The sequence below is a fragment of the Macrobrachium rosenbergii genome, chromosome 12 (assembly GCF_040412425.1).
Source record: "Macrobrachium rosenbergii isolate ZJJX-2024 chromosome 12, ASM4041242v1, whole genome shotgun sequence".
NCBI lineage: Eukaryota > Metazoa > Arthropoda > Malacostraca > Decapoda > Palaemonidae > Macrobrachium > Macrobrachium rosenbergii.
In genome coordinates this window covers 112,009,281-112,031,852 of record NC_089752.1, presented here as the reverse complement: position 1 = coordinate 112,031,852, position 22,572 = coordinate 112,009,281, and the positions used below count along the sequence as shown (strand labels likewise).

The 22,572-nt window shown below is 36.6% G+C and overlaps 1 protein-coding gene across 1 annotated transcript in view; it reads right to left on the bottom strand.

The window, feature by feature from the left end:
* LOC136843884 (uncharacterized) overlaps positions 1 to 22,572 on the bottom strand; it is a 311,014-nt gene that overhangs the window by 278,883 nt on the left and 9,559 nt on the right. The gene's annotated exons all lie outside the window — the stretch shown is intronic.

Below are 22,572 nucleotides of genomic sequence, written 5' to 3'. Positions count from 1 at the left end.
TCAATATCCAAATTTTTTATTTAAAGAAAGGTATGAACTTTTGGAGCAAAATCTCTACGCTTTGGTGATAAGGGAAGCAGGCTTCTAGTTTTTGTAAGACTACCTCACTATCATCAAGGAGTGTTGATTACCTGCAACATACAATTGTATGATTCAATATCCAATATTTTTTATTTAAAGAAAGGTATGAACTTTTGGAGCAAAATCTCTACGCTTTGGTGATAAGGGAAGTAGACTTCTAGTTTTTGTAAGACTACCTCACTATCATCAAGGAGTGTTGATTACCTGCAACATACAATTGTATGATTCAATATCCAAATTTTTTATTTAAAGAAAGGTATGAACTTTTGGAGCAAAATCTCTACGCTTTGGTGATAATGGAAGCAGACTTCTAGTTTTTGTAAGACTACCTCACTATCATCAAAGAGTGTTGATTACCTGCAACATACAATTGTATGATTCAATATCCAATATTTTTTATTTTAAGAAAGGTATGAACTTTTGGAGCAAAATCTCTACGCTTTGGTGATAATGGAAGCAGACTTCTAGTTTTTATAAGACTGCTGCACTATCATCAAGGAGTGTTGATTACCTGCAACATACACTTGTATGATTCAATATCCAAATTTTTTATTTTAAGAAAGGTATGAACTTTAGGAGCAAAATCTCTACGCTTTGGTGATAATGGAAGCAGGCTTCTAGTTTTTGTAAGACTACATCACTATCATCAAAGAGTGTTGATTACCTGCAACATACAACTGTATGATTCAATATCCAATATTTTTTCCTTTAAAAGAGGTATGAACTTTTGAAGAAAAATCTCTACGCCTTGGTGACATGAGGGGCTGACTTTTAATTTTTGTAAGCCTGCCTCACTATCATCAAGGAGTGTTGATTGCCAGCAACATACATTTATATGATTCAATATCCAATATGTTTTCTTTCAAGAAAGGTATGGACATCCGGAGCAAAATCCCTACGCTTTGGTGATATGAGGGTTGACTTCTAATTTTTGTAAGCTTGCCTCACTATCATCAAGGAGTGTTGATTACCAGCAACATACATTTATATGATTCAATATCCAATATTTTTTCTTTTAAGAAAGGTATGAACTTTTGGATCAAAATCTCTACGCTTTGGTGACATGAGGGGCTGACTTCTAGTTTTTGTAAGACTGCATCACTGTCACTAAAGGGTACTGATCACTTGTAACACACTATCGTGACAATATTGGTTACATGCATCTCTGAAGACCAAGTCCAGTACCAAGCTGAAGTAAGGACAGCTCGTCAAGAAATAATGAAGGTTCAGAAGACCACTTTTTTATGATTAAGAAGACACACCTTTCTGACAAGTGCTAATTTGTGTCCGTCTAACATGCATTTGGAATTTTATGTATGTATATGTGTATTTATGTATTTATGAAGAAAATATTATGTATTTATGAAGAAAATAATGTACCTAAGCTACTTTTATTCTCGGCTTACATATCTTCTACATGTAATGGGTCAAACGGTCAGCCAAGACTGTCAAATGATTGTGAACTTCGTAGAATATTAATTTATGGGCTTAAATTTATGTTTGCAAATTTATGATAAGGCTTATATCAGTGAATGCAACCACCAAATTGGCAATATATACAAACTAGTCTCTGCCCTTCGTAAACATATTCTACTTCTAAATTATTTTCGAGCAATGCAAGGTCATATAGTATTCCTTCATCTGATGAGTTGTGACCTAGTAAAGTTAGGAAGCAAAATATTCACCTCTCAGAGGATCATATCACGGGTTGCTTTGAAGAGCAAGACCTCAAGCTGAGGAGAGACTAGCGGAAGAGAAATCAGGGTTCAGGGGATATAATCTGGGTGTGTATTCATGGGCATTCATATAACATTCGACCCCTTTTCAGTGTCGTCGCATCCAGGAGGGCCAACAGACTTTTCATGAAACCAAAGGCTTATGATAAATTTGTATTCCTTTCATTGTCGAGATTAGGTGCTGATAGCCATGTAATCACACCTACTCCAAATTTTTTTTTTTAATTAACGAAATACAATAGGCTATTCTGACAAAGTCTCAAGTAATTTATGCAGGGTCTGTCTTCACATGTAGCACCGTACATTCTTCCCTTCATAAATAGCTATTGTAAGACTCATTTCTTTTTGTGACGAAAATGTTAATATTTTCCCGAGAGAGAAGTGAAATTTGTCTCTCGATGGCATCAAGAGGTTGCTTCCTTTGCTTTAAGAAGATGCCCTTGATATCATGGAGAGATGATTTCCCTAACTGCAGTCTGTCAGCGGGAGGATTCAAAAGATACAAGCCACCACAAATCACGATCTCCATTCAAGATGAACCTGCTCACACGACCGGACTTTTGAACACACTGCAGTCTGCTCTCTCACGCAACATTGTGAGGCCGCTAATTAAGTGCATCCCCACTTTTCTGCGTTGGGAGAGAAGACTGCCTAAACCTTCAATCAAGCCTTCGGAGCAGCATTCTTGGGGATATATTTCGCACTGTGAGTTTTTAAAATTATACTAGGAATAATTTTAAACTAGATCGATGTTGGCTTAAGAATACTGTTTTTCTTCGCCACCTCATTAGGGAAACGGTTACAACTTACATTAGTCATGTTTATAATATTTCCCACATAAATAAGTTTTAGGGTATGTGCGATCTCATGGTAGCTTTGCAGAATTAGTGACCACGCCCGCCCCCCACCCTCAGTGTTATGGTATTGTATTATGCTAAAAAGGTATTTTTCCCCAAACATTTCATCGACTGTAGTGACAGCTAAAACTATTGAAGCAGGTTGCTCACTGAAGACATGCCTATATTTTGCTGCTTTTACCCTAATCAATAATTTCGTTTTCCCTAAAATTAGACTTGCAGGTTGGCTGTACGAGTCTTTGTTTTTAAGGGATATCATATGGTTACTTTTTGGATTAAATATCAAGGTATCTATGATATCCCCTAAGATAAAAGCGCTCAAATCTTCATATATCTGAAAATCTTGCCAAACCTATCCGGCAGGGTTCACGGAGAATTTGAGTCACGTGGCATCAAGTATACTACCACTACTTGTGAAGGAAAATGGTGGCTGAGCACATAATAAGGTAAATCATTCTTACACTGTCTTTAATCTCATAAATCTGTGCCAAACCAGAAACCACTCTTAGAAAACGTTAATATTTGAATCTCTTTCCCTCTCCTTGATTATCTGACCTTTTAATTTTGTCAAATCTGTGTTCCACATATTTTCATGACTAGTGCAGAACATGATGACTTTTTGTATATTTTATGGGCAGATTTAACTTCCAAGTAAATACAACTGAGCGTCATAATGATATGCAAATTTACAGTGTAATGACCTGAATACATTATACAGTGTTTCTTTACTGAAGTTTGTATGATGCGATCACTGCAATTGCTTCTCTAAAGCATCATAGCTAGATACAATGTTGACATTTAGATTTCTGTTAGAGTTTTTATAGCCTTGTACCGCTTTCATTTCCTAACCGTTTCTCAAATTCGAAGGTTAAATTTTACTCCGTGAATATTCCAGGGTCATTCAACCAAGCAACTGCTACACTGTTTGAAATGCAGTACTATAACATTAAAGACCAGTGACCTAAAAGACTCGCCTCGCCCTTTGAATAGCATGTATTCCAAAGGTTTTTCCCTATTCGTTTTGTTTCAGCCTTCCTGTCAAAATTCAATGATAATTTTCAGCAACTTTTAACATTCATTTTCGCAAAGTTTTTTTCCATGACTGAAATAACAGGAGTGATAAAACCGAAAAAGAAATTTGATCTCTGCAAGTTCTTGAGTATTTGTCCTTTTAATTTTAGGCATGGCTTTTATTTCAGCCTAAGATCTTTTTCTCAAATCTGTATTCCACACATTTTCATGGCTGGTGCAGAACATGAAGATTTTTTGTGCATTTTACGGGCAGATTAACTCCAAAGTAAATACAACTGAGTGTCATAATGATATGCAAATTTACAGTGTAATGACCTGAGTACATTATACAGTGTTCCTTTGCCGAAGTTTGTAAGATGCGATCACTGCAACTGCTTCTCTAAAGTATCACAGCTAGATACATTAGTCATTTATCTGGGCAAAACTGATCAATAAGGAATTATAACTCACTTGATCTTTACAAACTGCCTTTTATATTAGCTGACGTCTAAAAATATTTTCACCCGTAACCTGATCAGAAAATCTTTGTATTTCACCAAAGTTTGACGTAAGAAAACTGGCCATCTCTAAATGCAGTGGGATTTCTAAATAATTCAAAGTTCTCTCATTTCAGCATAATTCGCAAGACGCCATCAGATCACTAGAGATTTTTTTTTCATATTTGTGCAATATTATGTTTTGTCTTTTATTAATTGGATAACGCGCAATTTTGCACTGGTATGAATTAAAAACATTCCCATCAAAATAAACCACTGCTTATATATGCTGACTGAAACCCTTTTTTAATGTTTTTCATGTGCATGAGAATGAACTATGTGGAAAAACATACAGTAATAATGATTCTAAGTTCTTAAGTACAGTATTATGTGGAAGTTGTCCATTCCTAGTGCTGTATCATTCATATCTTCACTGTTATTCTGCTAAATGCGTAATCGTCACTGTCAATATTATCAGTATACGGTTTGCTTTACAGGAACCATACTACCACTGATACTTAAAAAATCTATCTTGCCAATAATTTTCATTCAGATCTATAATCATCACTAAATTGCCTAAATTTCACTTGTGCTTTCCACATGTTGGTTTCTTAAAGCATAACAAAAAATCAGCTTCCATAACTTCACTACTATTGATCAAAGCATTTCAAGAGTAATTCAAATGATTACAGTAGTAGCAATTTAGCTTTACACACTCCAGGTATACAGACAGCCACCTCAGGAGACTTGACAGGAGGCTCCAGAAACCATGGAGGTAGGCTCTACCTTCCTAATCATTATATGACGGGCATTCATAGACTGTAAGTGAGACCCATCTCTTTAGAATAAAGATACCGTTCAAAGTGTCCATTGTAATTTAGGCAATCTGTCTTTGTAAACCGCATTGACATCCTTAATCCTGCAAGCCTGACTCCAACGTCTCGTGAATAGCAGACACTTTATAAGAGAAACATTAGCTACCTGTATTGGTTCAACGTCTTAACTTAAAAGCTAGGTTATTAAACACCACTCCTCATTACCAGCCACTATGAACATGAAGCTGACAGTTGAAAGTTTTTCCATCATAAGGAGTCAGAGCTAAGACTTGCTTCACCACTTGAGTAGTAGGCATTTCAAAGGACTTCCCTACTTGTTTTGTTTCAGTCCTCCTGTCAAAATTCACTCCTCGTGTCATGCAACTTTTAACATTAATTTTCACAAAGTTTTTTTTTTCCATGGCAGAAAATAGGAGTAACATTAGAAAGCTGTAAAACAAAAATAGTATATATCATCTCTGCGCATATGTCAAAGTTACTTTTAAGCAACTTTTAACATTAATTTTCACAAAGTTTTTTTTTTCCATGGCAGAAAATAGGAGTAACATAAGAAAACTGTAAAACAAAAATAGTATGTATCATCTCTGCTCATATGTCAAAGTTACTTTTTTCAGGATGAATCGTCGAGATTATTTTTTCATCTTTTTGCGGTATCGTGTACTGTCTGTTTAATTCACTGGATATCACAGGATGCCGCATTTAAATGAATTAATAACATTCTCCATGAAAATAAACCACTGCGCATGCGGACTGAATCCCATTTTTAATGTTTTTCATATGAGCTGGAATGATTCTATGTTCTTAAGAACATTATTAGCCTATATGGAAGTTTTCCATTCCTAATGCTGTATCATTCGTATCTTCACTGGTAGTGTTATTCTTCGCTGTCAATATTAACATCTATAGGATTTGCTTAAAAAATTAATCTTGCCAAAAATTTTCATTCATATCTATAATCATCATTACTTGTATAGTTTACTAAATTATCTAAATTTCACTTGTGCTTTCAACAAGTTGGTTTCTCGGAGCATAACAAAAATCAGCTTTTATAACTTCACTAATATTGATCAACACATTTCAAGAGTACTGTGATTCAAATGGTTACAGCAGTACCAACTTAGCTTTAAATACAGGAGGCTCCAGAAACCAAGGAGGTAGACTCCAACTTGCTAATCATTATATTAAAGGCATTCATAGACCATAAGTGAGACCCATCTCTTTAGAATACAGATACTGCTCAACGTGCCCAGTGTGATTTAGGCAATTTGTCTTTGTAAACCGTATTGACATCCTTGGTCCTGCAAGTCTAACTCCACCCTCTCGTGAGTAGGAGACATTTTAAGGTAAATGTTAAACACCACTCCTCATCACCACCAGCAACTATGAAGATGCAGCTGCCAGATGAAAGTTTTTCCTTGACATATTTAAGAGGTGTAGGAGCTATGAAAAGACAAGAGAACGCATCGGAAGAGGGGACCTATTTTGTGCATCCTGTGAGTACTCTTATGTTGTCACAATCATCTCCTTATATTAGAATAATTCTTCAAGATGACATCAGGACAATGAAGATTTTCTCCATCTCTATGCAATATGATGTGTTGTTTGTTTTCTTATTCAGATAGCCCATGATTTTGCATTCAGATGCATTAAGTCACATTCTCCATGAAGATATAGGATATGTCTTATTTATGCTTATTTCTATTTGTTTTATATGATGCCAGATACTTAGGAAAGAAATGTAACGACATTCATGCCAAGGAAAACATGATCAGCAGAAAGGACCTTTCCCATGGGCACTCATCTGGTGCCACAATTATCGTCTGGATTTAAAATGATTCTACGAGCCTGCATCAGACCAGTGAAGACTGTTTTCATCAGTAAGCCGTATGAAGTGGTTTCTGTTTCAATACTCAGACACCGCTTGATTCTGCTTAGAGATGGAATAAGCCATTCTCTCTGTGTGATGACTGATTCTAGTTTTATTTTTACTCTGTCACAAGAAAATCTTTCCATGAAAGGGATAAAAGGAGGAAGAGCTGAAAAAGAGAGAATAATTCATCAAGACAGCATCAGATAAATGATGGCTTTCTTTATCTTGATGCAATATGATGTTTCATATCTGTTATTCAGATTGATATCACATCTCGTTGTCATATTACGATGCAAGATTTTTAGCACAGTACTGTGTTCATCGTAGTTGCCCATTTCACTTATTCATGGCAAGGAGAGTAGATGATCAGTGGAAAGGGCCTTTTCCATGGGCACTCATCTGGTGCCACAATTATCACCTAGATCTAGATTTAGAATAATTCTACAAGTCTGCATCAGACCAATGAGGACTGTTTTCATCTGTGGGCCGCATTAAGTGATTTCTGTTTTAGTTTCCAGAAATTACTTGAGGCTGCTCAGAGATGAAAATAAAACACTGCCTTTATGTGATGCCTGATTCCAGTTTCATTCTTACTTCTCAGAAGAAAGTGTCTGAAGAAAGTTTTTCCACAAAAGGGATAACAGGAGGCAGAGCTGAGAAAAGAGAGTAATTCATCAAGATGCCATCAGACCAATGAAGATTTTCGTCTTAAAGCAACATGATGTTTTGTATATGTTTGTCATACTGTACCTGGATATCGCATCACTTTATGATAACATTATGCGAAATGCTTAGCATGGTTAGGTAACAATGCTGTGTTCATGGTATGCCCATTCCACTTAGGCCTATAACTCATACCAAGGAAAACCGATGATCGGCAGGAAGGACCCTTTCCATGGGCACTCATCTGGTGCCACAATTATCATCTAGATCTAGATTTAGAATAGGCCTAATCCTACAAGTCTGCATCAAACCAGAGAACACTGTTTTCAGCTCTAAGCCGTATGCTGTGATTTTTGTTTTAATTCCCAGAAATTACTTCATGCTGCTTAGAGATGGAAATAAAACACTGCCTTTGTGTGATGCCTCATTCCAGTTTCATTTTTACTTTGTCACAAGAAAGTTTTTCAATGAAAAGGATAACAATATTGAAAAGGATAACAAGAGGTATAGCCTAGCTGAGAAAAGAGAACATACTGATCAAGATGGCATCAAACCAAAGAAGACTTCATCTTTATGCAACGTGATGATTTATATCTGTTTGTAATATTATGACGTGAGATACTTAGCACAGTACTGTGTTCATAGTAGTTGTTCATTGGCACTGATGTGGTGCTACATATCATCCTGATTAGGAAAACTACAAGTCTGCATCAAACCAGTGAGGACTGTTTTCACCTGTAGGTTGCCTGAAGTGGTGTCTGTTATTAATACCCAGACACCACTTGATGCAGCTCACAAGATGAAAATAAAATACTGCCTTTGTGTGATGCCTGATTCTAGTTTTATTTTTACTTTATCTCAGAGTTTTTCCATTTTTCCATGAAAGGGATAAGAAGAGGCAGAGCTGAGAAAAGAGTAATACATCAAGATGGTATCAGACTAATGAAGATTTTCTTCGTCTTTAAACAACATGTTTTATATTTGTTTGTCATACTTGGATATCACATCACGCTGTCATATTATGACGCGAGATACTTAGCAGAGTAATGTAACAATACTGTGTTCATAGTAGTTGTCCAATCCACTTATATTCATTCCAGGGAAAACAGATGATTGTGAAAAGGACCTTTTCCAAAGGCACTCTTCTGGTGCCACAATTATCATCCTGATTAGAAAAACTCTACAAGTCTGCATCAGACCAGCGAGGACTGTTTTCAGCTGTTGGTCGCTTGAACTAGTATCTGTTTTAATACTCAGATACCACTTCATGCTTCTCACAGATGAAAATACATGCTTCTCACAGATGAAAATAAAACACTGCCTTCGTGTGATGCCTGATTCTAGCTTTATTTTCACTTTATCTCCATGTTTTTCCATGAAAGGGATAAGAAGAGGCAGGGCTGAGAAAAGAGTAAAATTCATCAAGATGGTATCAGACCAATGAAGATTTTCCTCGTCTTTAACCAACATGTTTTATATCTGTTTGTTATACCTGAATATCACATCACGCTGTCATATTATGATGCGACTATGGACACCAAATGGTGGCACAATTATCTACTGTAGATTCAGAATAACTCTACAAGTCTGCATCAGACCAGTGAAAACTGTTTTCACCTATAAGCCGTATGAAGTGATTTTTTTAATTTTCATAAATTACTTGATTCTGCTTAGAGATGAAAATAAGTTATTACCTTTGTATGGTGACTGATTCTGCTTTTATTTTTACTTTGTCACAAGAATGTTTTTCCACGAGAGCGATAACACGTGGCAGAGCTGAGAAATGAGAATATTTCATCAAGATGGCATCAGACCAATGAAGACTTTCTTCGTTTTTATGTAACATTTTGTGTCATATCTGTTTTTTATACTTGGGTATCACATCACGTTGCATTAAAATGAGTTAAGTATACTCGACGTGAGCATCAACAATTGGTACGTTCTATGTAAGTTTTGCTATTCCATTTGTCTTATTTTTTTCGTAAGCCTGTGTGTACATTTGATGTACTTGTACAGTAACCACTAACATTCATGCTATTCATCATGATATTAAATATGAAATTGTCGTCAGTACTGCCACCAACAGGGCTGTTTCCAGTATGCACATTTATCACCAAAAGCTTTGTTTTGTTATTTCTCTCTTGACATTACTCCATTATCTTTCGATTTAATCTTTCATTCTAACAGGATTGTATGTTATTTTAGTGAGGATTACCTTAATTTCACTTGCGCTTTTACGTGACTGCTTCTCAGAATATCAAGTAAAAATATCAGCTACCTAGAAAGTCCTTTGAAAGAAAACGTCAAAAACTGTGAGAAGATAGGCTATGGCCTTTGAGTTTCTAGTGTGTTTACTCGTTATTCAATTCATCGAGGTTAAAGTTTGAAACATCCGTTTAGAATCCAGTGATAGTGCTTAGCATATGTCCAGAGTAATGCAAAAAATTTCAGTGTGGATTGAATTCGTATTATTCCATACATCCTGGTTGCACCCATCCATCCATTTGCTATAATGCAGGACAGTGTTATTTTCGAGCATCCTTAATGTAGTCCCAGTAAAATCTATGCATCTAATTCAATATCTTTTATGTTGTTTTTGAAAACCCTGAATCAGGCCAGTGTTAATTTATACATCGAATTCATAATCTTGGCTAATGTCGTTTCTGAACACCCTAAATCAATCCCCAATTACCCCTAAGCATCTCACTCAATAAATTGTGCCATATTATAAATGGTTTCTATTGTATTTAAGAAATAATGAAAGGCAGATTTGTATATAACCCTTGTTTTACAAGTATGTATGTGTATGTGTGTATGTATATACACACACACACACACACATATATATATATATATATATATATATATATATATATATATATATATATATATATATATATATATATATATATATATATATATATATATATATATATATATATACAATATATATATAATTGCAGGGTTTTCCACTTTATTTTCAGCAGCATTAATATTTTTTTTCAATCACAATGTACTCGTATGGCACCAGGGCATTCTCACATCTTCCATAACTTAATACTACAGAAGAAACATGCAAATCTACATGTTCATCACATCATAAACATTTCTACATCAACTCGACCCTTTAAGAGGTTAGCCTAGACGTGAAATTAGTACTCTCTGTTCTTCTCTACCCTGTTCTCTTTCTGCCTGAATGCCCACCACGTCTGGATTTTCATCTATCTCCTTTCTCCATAATCTCCAGGTTTTCCTAGTCATGCCACTAATATATCTACAGCTTTTCTTACCAAATCCCCTTCTCATCCCATGCTTAAAACATCTTTCTAAGGAATTTCTTAGCTAGGCAGTTAGGACGAATAATTTGGAAGCTCTAAAATCTCCCCTAATCATACCCTCCAAACTCACTTGGCTAATTATAGTTTTTAAGGGCTTCAGAACCAGTAACATGAGGACACTGAAGAAAATTGTAAAACAACAGAACTAAAGTCACGACCAACCATGCAAGCTTCATGACAAGAATCTGTGGATTTCTGTGCGACGCTGGAAATGGAAAAAGAGTCTACATTTCTAGATGATAACAAGAGAAGATTCTTGTTTTAAATTTAGAACTCTCTTGTTATCATTTAGAGATCATGATTCATGAAACGTCGAGAGGAACTGAAAGAAAAGTCTCTATTTCTAGATGATACCAAATGGCTATTCTTGCTATAAATATGGAACACCTGTGGTATCATTTAGAGATAGTGATTCATGAAACGTCGAGTGGAACCAAAGGATCGGCCTCCATTTCAGCACATCAAATGGAAGTTCTTGTTTTAAATTTTGAGCTTTATCATGATTGTTTCCAGGTGCTGATTTGTGTAACGTCAAGTGGAAATGCAAGAAGAGTCTCCATTTCTAGATGATATCAAATGTTGATCCTTGTTTTAAATTGGAACACCTGTGGTATCATTTAGAGATGGTGATTCATGAAACGTCGAGTGGAACCGAAGGAGCAGCCTCCATTTCTGTATATCAAATGGCAGTTCTTGTTCTATATTTGGAACTTTATGATCTTTTACAGGTGTTAGTTGGTGTAACATCAAGTGGAAATGAAGAGTCTTCATTTCTAGATGATACCAAATGACGATCCTCGCTTCAAATTGGGATCACTTGTGGTATCATTTAGAGATGCTGATTCATGAAGCATCAAGTGATAATGAAAGAATGGTCTCGATTCTAGATCCAGAAAACAAGATGAACTACGAGGATCTACAGGTGGAGGAGCTAGGAGAAAACTCAACAACCGCCCAAAGTAACAGGTGTTGGACAGCAAGACTGAAGAAAGGAAGATGAAATGGAGGTAAGGAACAAGGCCAAAAAGTGGGTGCAGCTAATCCCTAGGGATGCTGCAATCACATTTCAGTAATGTCTACAGTGCATCACATAAGGTGTACTGACGGCACTAACTGCCTACAAGGTACTATTCGTGAAATGTCGAGTGGAATCAAAAGAGGAGTCTTTATTTCTAGATGATATCAAATGACCCTCCTTGCTTTATATCTGGAACTCTTTGCCATCATCTAGAGATACTGATTCAAAAAACGTCGAATGGAATTTCAAGTCGTCTTCATTTCTCACTGGTATCAAGTGGCGATTCTTGTGTTAAACTTGGAACTTTTTCACCGTCATTTTGAGACTGATTCATGAAACCTCGAGTGGAATTAAGTGTCTCCATGTCTAGATGACAGCAAACGGGTCACCCTTGTTATAAATTGGGAACTCTTTGGTGTCATCTATGGATAATGACAACCAAAACGCCGAGCTGGATTGAAAAAAAAGTCTCTATTCCTAGGTACTGTAATATGAAACTGCAATTGGAACTCCTTTACTAACCGTCAGGTATTGATTCACAAAACGTCGAGTGGAATTGGAAGAGGAGTCTATATTTCCCGATGATACCAAATGAAGATTCTTGTTTTATATTTAGAACTCCATTGTTATCATTGAGAGATACTGATTCGTGAAACGTCGAGTGGAATTGGAAGAAGTTCCCATTTCTCAAATGATGATTCCCATCGAATGGAATTGAAAGAAGGGTCACCATTTCTAGATGATATCAAGTAGACATCCTTACATTGAATTTGGAACTTCTTTGCTGTCATTTAGAGATAGTGATTCACAAAGCATCAAATAGAATTGGAAGAAGAATCGCTAGAATTGGAAGAATAATCGCCATTTCTAAATGATAACAGGCTGCGACTCTTGGCTTTGAATTAGAGACTCCTCTGCTATCATTTAGAAATAATGATTCATGAACCATCGAGTGGAACTGAGTAAAGAAATACGATTGAAGGTCTGGCACAGTTATGATTTTTTTATGTTTTTCTATTCATTGTGAGAGCTAACTCCTAATGCTTATTTTTGATCTTGTAAACATTTCAGTATGAACTAATTATTTTATTACCTGCAATCTGTCACCACAACTGCTTAAGCCTCTGACAAATCGGTTACTCTATTTACTCAGATTCAGTGTTGAGATTGATACTATATTTATAACCAGTTTAGCCACCTACCAAATTGTGGGTTACCCTAGAAAATTACTGGATAGAGAACTGAGCAGCATAAAAGATAAAGTATATAATGTATAGAACAATAGTACAGTATCCATTTATGTTGGAGCAGACAGCCATATTCTACATTGGATAGGTGCCAAAAATTTGGTATATTGTACTAAATTGGAACGTGGTATAATTAATTCTAGTTGTGTAAAAAATGTACATGGTAAAATATTGAATATGTATCATGTACAGAATTTAATATATTTTGTCACAGTCCAAATGATTGCACAAAATTATATATGTGAGTTTTCTTACAGGAAATGACTCTAGTGCGAAGTTATCTGTCATTTAAAAAACCTACCCTTGGTCATGAAGGGTGGCTGCTGCTCCTAACATTATTCAGCTGTTGCGTTTGAACCATTTGTAGGTTCCTGTGTAGGTTTCACGCTGGTACAGATACTGTACTATAAATTTCTTCTACCATGTAATAGTCTTCTTGAAGATGTGTGAATACATGAAACTAGAGGTCAGTATCATACTTTTAATTCAATTTCTTTGCAGATATGTATGCATGTTCGTATTGGTTACAGAGACCTTCCAGTTTTCACAAAGCATCAATTTACAGTAATTCTTACGTTACTTCCTTTGAAATGCATACCTTCTTCTCAACTTTGTTGTATGCCCCATAACAAAGAGCCTCTGATGGAAACTGGGCCCCTCCAGAACAAGTCAGTGTTTGTGTATACGTAGGTAGCTATGAGGAGCTTTCTTTTTATTTCAGACAGGTCCTTGTTGCTATCTACATATAGACTCATTACTTCTCCGACAACAATGTTCTCAGTTAGATTCTGCCATGATAAATCCTTCTTTTACTGATGCGTGTGTGTGGGTGGTTTTATGCACACTGCAATGAAAATTGTTCGTGTGTTTTGTATCAACTGGTCCCCAAGTATTTATTACTTAAATTCTCTTGTCACAAAATAATAGTTTTGCAAAAGGCATTACAACTATGGTAACTGTTTTCCAGGGAAAATTGTATTTCCTTTCGTCTTTAGTTTTTTCTCTTCTATTCATCAAATTCGATAATGGAGTCATAGGTCGTCTCGTTATGACAAGCAGCAAAATTTAATCAGCTTTCATCCGAAATCTCACACCTGCTTTCCCTAATATTCCTTACATAAGAAGGAAAAGGCTGAGCAAAAAGATGTCTAGTGCAGATCTGGACATTCAAGGATAAGTCCGGAATCCGATGTACTTTGAGATCGTAAGTAATCATACATTGTTTTGCATCCAAGTTCTTGATTTACAATTAACTCTTGAACACTATGACACCATAAAACAAAACCTGAATGTCAATAACATACTCAGAGGCACAAAGATTAGATAAAGGAATGACTTTAGTTCATTTTTTAATTAATTTTCTTGTGAGCACACGATAATTTTTGGTTTGCAATAGTAAGTACCGAAACTTCTATAAGAAGACTAAAAAAATTAATGCATAAAACATAATATATTTCTTTTATTTACTATCCACAGCCTTGAATCTCACTGAACGATGCAGTCCAATAGCTGCGAAAGAAAAATTATGTTTACCTGGAGTTTACTGTAATTAGCTTATTTTCAGATAAACCGACGTTTTACATAATAAAAAATAGTTTTCTTAACTGAGCTTAAAATATCATTAATAGTTTCATTGTCTGAAAAAATAGTTTAAACTGTTTTTTTTTTTATTTTTTCTTTAAAGTTTTTATAAGTTGCCTAATTTCTAATGAAGTTCATAATATTTTACAGCAGGACGATACAAGTTGTGAACTGACTACATCCCAGAAAATTCAACTCAACTTCATCAAATTCTGTTCAGTTATCACTGCTCTCAGACGAATGGCCTCAAGGACTTTGAAATAAAAACAAAACCATAAACTTATCGTGCTGTTAATGGTTAAGGATTCTGAAATAAAGCCATATGCCAAGTGAGAATATATCTGTATGGTAAGTGCATGCTAAAAATTTTCTAATGTTTGCATGCTAAATACATGTTACCTAGCATTCTAAAAAATTTCTAATGTATGCATACTTAACATACATTACCTAGCAAGGGTGAAATACTTGCTAGGTAATCTCCATAGTTCTTAATCACCTTGGTGACGAAAAAAAAATGCTAGAACTTCTCTTTTATTAGTAAGACAAGTCATTTGTTCAGAATTTTTACACAATATCTTTACCATCCCACAGTGTTCAGCTTTATCAAATTGGCTTTAGTATGGTAATAGACATTAAGAATGAAATGAGCAAGACTAGTGATGCACAGTGAGTAAATTAAACGTACTCCCATTTACTATAAAGGATTTTAAGGTAATGAGTTTGAAACCGTTCATTAAAAGTTACGTAGACTGATTCCTAAAATCTCTTTGGAATTTACACTGAACATTCCATGATGACCACTGCTACAGTTTAAGATAAACGACTGACCATCTAAACGCGAGTTAACCAGAAATTATAATTACTTTCTGATAAGCAATAGTACAAGGTTTATACAGAATCCTTGAATTCTGAATGATTTTGTACTAACGTTTACCCTGTTTTTTCAGATGCTTTCAAGATGTTGATATCATGGACAGACAACCGTGAAGATCTAAGTTCAAGACTGCCTGCGGATACCAACAACTAAACTACAGTAGTTCACCGCTGAAAATTATTCGTAATGAAACAAATATTTAAGGACGGTTTTAGTGCAAAAATGTAAAGGTCTGAATGAACCCTGAGGCTTCTGTTCGTTAACAGCAGTTGCAACCGATGTACAAAGTAAGTTAGTCTGTGTTCATAAGAGTCTGATGATTATACGAACCTATTTTTAAACAATGCAAAGACCACTGGGAGCATTCTAACAGCCAATAATAGGTATAAAAATATGCCACGGAAGGTAGATTTGGAAAAATTGGGTATCACTGTCATACGAGTTCGCTTCTGTATTTGTTCAGCTTTTAAGAAAATGGTAAGATGCTATCCATTTGAATGGAAAACCAGGAAGAATTCTCTTTCCCTTTGTACGTGAAACTAAGGTGATGTCACTTGAAAATATTGCATTATTCATTGAATACTGACGTGTAAAAATTCCACAAACGTTGCTCCCGTATAAAACTGAAACAGGACCTGTCTCAAACATTTTACTGTGTATCTTTTACAGTCTATTTGTTATTCTTGGATCAAACCCCCAATGTCACTGGATGTTACCAAAAATATGAGTCATAGTCATTAAGAGTGGGAAAATTTACTGGGACAATTATTTCCTAGGAATAATGATTTCCAGGTAAAACACACCTACTTCTGTTACAATTTGTAATTGCATTTCTATGTAAGTGAGCTTTTTTATTCATGAATATAAATCCTAATGTTCACAATGTGAAACATGAACATAATTTTCATGTGTCCTGCTAATAAAACATGTACTGTATTGTTACACGCCCTTTTGTTACCCTTTAAATTATTTATTTTTTTGCTTTCTGACAGAATATTGCCAAAAGTATTAAACGACTTGAAACTTACGTTTGGCACCATTTCAATCTCATTTAATGAGGTACTACTATCATACACACCCTCTGGGGCAAAATTCTCACTACAGATCTGAAGACTTTCCTGTTTGCCAATGGATTTAGAGCCCATGAGTCGACCCATTAGATGCGTTTACACCATAAAAAGAATAGCTCAGGAACAAATGCAAGCTACAGAACGTCAGATATGTTTACTGGCTAATATGAAAGGTCCCCCTATTCTACCTTGTACAACTAAAGCACTTTTTTCTCACATCTGGAAGTCTGATTTGGCAATTCTCTCAAACTAAAAATACAGCATAGTAGTTTTACAAGACTAATTCTACTCTCCAAGACAGGCTATATCACATTTCTTGCATTTGGTTAACTTCATGTCCATTTAATTTTCTTTGGATGACCCTGTGGTTAAATTTAATCTATGATTAGGTTAGCTGTCCTACAGTAGTCTTGCAGCCTGGCTAAAAGCACCACACCTGGGAAATCTGTCCTGCACAAATGTGCAATTCCATTCTGCTCCTTCCTTATTTCATTCAACAGTACTGGACATTTAGCTTTTAATTAATCATTTTGGACATGTTTGTCCTCATCCCGCCTAACTGCTGAGGGATGAGCCAGCACTACAAATGAGACCCTGCTCAACAGCAGTGAAAGTGTGATTGAATAAATGGCCACATTGTGTAGGGTATATTTCTAGATAGGGGAAAGGCTCTAAGGAAATGAGCCACTACCTACCTCTTGTCAAATCCTAACAATTAACCCAAGCAGTGCTCATCAAATTCCTCTCTTTTACTCTATTTTTCTAGTTCCAGTAGCCTTGCATTAGTTTCTTGCCATACAGGGCTTTTTAGAAGACAACAGCAATCCTAGCAACCAATGATAAATTCTATTACAAATTTTCTAAGCTTCCAAGTAAAACAGTGTTAAGAGTGCCCTCACCTCTAGTGAGATTAATAAATACGAGTTAGTCCCTGCCTCTCTTCACGAAAATTATGACTTAATTCCAAACAAGAGTTGTTCTACTAGGAGGTAGGCTACCGCCTTCAAGAGAAAGTGAGAGGGGTATGCAAAAAATGATTACCCCTACTTGGCCACTAGGTACGTTTTAAAAAGTCTGGTCATGTAGTCTGAAACTGGCACCACCAGCTACTGTAAATTCCGAGGTGGATGACCGTACGATTACCAAGTAACACTGCAGCCTTTATACCAACTAAACGGTAATTTTAATTCTGCACAGCTGTGGGTCTGCTTGGTGTTCAACATGCATATCAATTTACTGGTATTTTCTTAATGTGGAGGATAAATTCAAAATGCCACACAAGAAACTAATTATCCTCTCCAGATACAAGTTCCTCTCTCTCAACTTAACCAGCTGAAGAGATGTCATGAAAAGTCTCTCCTTCTTGGGTGGAGTAAAGGCATTAACTAAGCTAGAGTGGAAAACAGTCCCAAGGGACTGCATGCTAAACTGATTTAAGTGTTCATAATGGATAAGAAATTTTATGTGGATTGTGCTAACTTACTCCAACAGACTCCACAAACCCCTAACTGCAATACAGTCATTTAGCAAGGCTGATCTCACCTCTCCCTTTACTTCTCCTTGTCCAAGGCTTCAGCTAAGTCACTCCTTCTTGAAATAGGTTATCTTTAGCCTGAGAAGGATGGCCCAGAAAACAAGCCAGTGCAGCTTTTATGAGGGATACTTTTAGGGCCTGACAGGTGGTGGAGAAATACATCATGGCTCACATCAGTGTGTTAAGAATACATTTTCACAACTCCCTGGAGTCCAGTTACAAATTAGGGTTTTAGCCACTGCTTTTTGTCAGCAATTTTCCAGGCAGGTGAAATTTACAGGTTCAGTCCTAGGCTCTTACTTCTCTTAAGATTGGACTTAACTAGGCCTTCTATAACCAGTCCATGAGACACTAGTACAAAGGTGTCGGATGTTGAAAGAGGAGACAATTTCCATAACAAAGGGACATTTCCAGCGAGTTCATATAAGACTAGCAACATGATTTGACAATGGACATGAGATAAGGCTAGTTTTAGGATCAGCAGAAATAAAATTAGAGTTTAGGATCTTGGTTTGTTTTACCCAACACCAGACCTTGCAAAACATTTGCAAAATTAATACAGGCTTATGTCTTAGAACAATATGAATGTCTGGATTTAGTGCTGCCTTTTTTTGATTCTGACAACATGGATTCAAACCCGGGAACATCTTTCTCAACTTTTTGCCCATGATTCAAGATGACAACCATTAAACATGTGCATCATGTCCATAAAACAAGGTATTGGCATACCTGCGAACTTCCAGGATACCTTATGGCATGTTTCACAAATACAGATTTCTGGCTATGGTACCAGAGGTTCTGGTTCAGTGCTGTAATTAAGCCTTGGGAAAACATTAGCATCTTTGCATAGCACATGGAGACAGTGGTTGGAAAGATGAGTATGAAAAATGTAGATATCTGACACTCCAGAACAGTTTGTCTAGGCAGATACCAAATGAGAAAAGAAGGAACAGGGTAAGGGATCTCACTGAAAAATTACTATGTTCTGGCTGTCAGAAGTTTACCTGCCCACTTATGACCTGAGGCACCTAGACATCATCTTTCCATCCTCCTATGTGCAATAATAGAACTTTATCCAGAAGAAAATGAGAACCATTAGGTCATCTTTCATTATGGATGACATGAGAAATCATACTGAGTTAGGTAAACAGTTTTAGCCAGAACTGTCCTTTACCTATTTACCTTTGGTTCTGAACACTTACAAAATGGAATGGAGCTTCCATGCATCTTGGAATTATTAAGCTTTCTAGGGGGGTTATATTATTTTATTTACCTGAAAAACTTCCCAAACATAATACAGCATAACTAAACGGTAAATGATGTCTTGGTAAAGTCGGTGCCTAGGAGTAGGGAAGTTCCTCTACAGCTGTTTCAAGCATGCCTTTGGAATGGACTTGTCAAAAAAATCTTCGGAGATTTGACCAAGCTCCAATCTTTGATGAAACTATACTCACCCATCACATACGCATCGTGTCCATAAAACAAGGTATTGGCATACCTGCGAATTTCCAGGATACCTTATGGCACGTTTCACAAATACAGATTTCTGGCTATGGTACCAGAGGTTCTGGTTCATTGCTGTAATTAAGCCTTGGGAAAACATCAGCATCTTGGCATAGCACATGGAGATAGTGGTTGGAAAGATGAGTATGGAAAATGTAGATATTCTGAAACTCCAGAATAGTTTGTCTAGGTAGATACCAAATGAGAAAAGAAGGAACAGGGTAAGGGATCTCACTGAAAAAAAGACTATGTTCTGGCTGTCAGAAGTTTACCTGTCCACTTGTGACCTGGGACACCTAGATGTCTTCTTTCCATCCTCCTATGTGCAATAATAGAACTTTATCCAGAAGAAAATGAGAACCATTAGGTCTTCTTTCATTATGGATGACATGAAAAATCATACTGAATTAGGTAAACAGTTTTAGCCAGAACGGTCCTTTACCTATTTACCTTTGGTTCTACAATCATCTTCATGAACACTTACAAAATGGAATAGAGCTTCCATGCATCTTGGAATTATTAAGCTTCCTAGAGGGGTTGCATTTTTTTATTTACCTGAAAAACTTCCCAAACATAATACAGCATAACTAAACAGTACCTGTGTCTTGGTAAAGTCAGTGTCTAGGAGTAGGGAAGTTCCTCAACAGCTGTTTCAAGCATGCCTTTGGAATGGACTTGTCAAAAAAATCTTCGGAGATTTGACCAAGCTCCAATCTTTGATGAAACTATACTCAACCATCACATGTGCATCGTGTCCATAAAACAAGGTATTGGCATAGGCTACCTGCGAATTTCCAGGATACCTTATGGCATGTTTCACAAATACAGATTTCTGGCTATGGTACCAGAGGTTCTGGTTAGGTGCTGTAATTAAGCCTTGGGAAAACATTAGCATCTTTGCACAGCACATGGAGATAGTGGTTGGAAAGATGAGTATGGAAAACATAGATATTCTGACACTCCAGAATAGTTTGTCTAGGTAGATACCAAATGAGAAAAGTAGGAACAGGGTAAGGGATCTCACTGAAAAATTACTATGTTCTGGCTGTCAGAAGTTTACCTGTCCACTTGTGACCTGAGGCACTTAGACGTCTTCCTTCCATCCTCTTATGTGCAATGATAGAACTTTATCCAGAAGAAAATGAGAAACATTAGACCTTCTTTCATTATGGATGACATGAAAAATCATACTGTATTAGGTAAACAGTTTTAGCCAGAACTGTCCTTTACCTATTTACCTTTGGTTCTACAACCATCTTCATGAACACTTACAAAATGGAATAGAGCTTCCATGCATCTTGGAATTATTAAGCTTTCTAGAGGGATTATATTTTTTTATTTACCTGAAAAACTTCCCATACATAATACAGCATAACTAAACGAAATGGTACCTGGTGTCTTGGTAAAGTCAATGCCTAGGAGTAGAGAAGTTCCTCTACAGCTGTTTCAAGCATGCCTTTGAAATGGACTTGTCAAAAAAATCTTCGGAGATTTGACCAAGCTCCAATCTTTGATGAAACTATACTCACCCATCACATGCGCATCGTGTCCATAAAACAAGGTATTGGCATAGGCTACCTGCGAACTTCCAGGATACCTTATGGCATGTTTCACAAATACAGATTTCTGGCTATGGTACCAGAGGTTCTGGTTCATTGCTGTAATTAAGCCTTGGGAAAACATTAGCATCTTTGCACAGCACATGGAGATAGTGGTTGGAAAGATGAGTATGGAAAATGTAGATATTCTGACACTCCAGAATAGTTTGTCTAGGTAGATACCAAATGAGAAAAGAAGGAACAGGGTAAGGGATCTCGCTGAAAAAAAGACTATGTTCTGGCTGTCAGAAGTTTACCTGTCCACTTGTGACCTGGGACACCTAGACGTCTTCTTTCCACCCTCTTATGTGCAATAATAGAACTTTATCCAGAAGATAATGAGAACCATTAGGTCTTCTTTCATTGGAGCCTCAATGGCTCGGTTGGTAGAAGCAGCAACCTCAGACTTCATAGGAGTCTGTGGCGAGGGTTCAATCCCCTCAGCCGACCAGTCAGAGAAGGCGGAAACTTTGCTATCCGTGTAGACACCCCGGGAGTACGTAGGTAATCAACGGATAGGTTTGCTGAAAAGCAAATGGGTGTTACAGACTAATACACACATAAACAAAGCCACTCCAACATCATCTAAACACATAACAGACACCTCACACGTCTCGATCTGTCGACCTACCCGCCCAGTTCTCCTCGCTGCTGGGAGAAAGGGAGCTGGGGATTTGGTAACATGTACACATTCGCTACCGGGGTCTAAGCCATGTCAGGCAGGGCAGCCGATCAAGCTACGGCCTACCCCACCGCCAAATCAAAGTCCTTCAAAAGAAGGCATCGTGCTTACCCCATATAAAAATGGGAAATAAAAACACATTAAAAACGAAGATGATTAGGTCTTCTTTCATTATGGATGACATGAAAAATCATACTGAATTAGGTAAACAGTTTTAGCCAGAACGGTCCTTTACCTATTTACCTTTGGTTCTACAATCATCTTCATGAACACTTACAAAATGGAATAGAGCTTCCATGCATCTTGGAATTATTAAGCTTTCTTGAGGGGTTGCATTTTTTTATTCACCTGAAAAACTTCCCAAACATAATACAGCATAACTAAACGGTACCTGTGTCTTGGTAAAGTCAGTGCCTAGGAGTAAGGAAGTTCCTCTACAGCTGTTTCAAGCATGCCTTTGGAATGGACTTGTCAAAAAAATCTTCGGAGATTTGACCAAGCTCCAATCTTTGATGAAACTTTACTCACCCAACACAGTAGCCCCCAAGATTTTCAGTTAGGTGCTTGATATGCTGC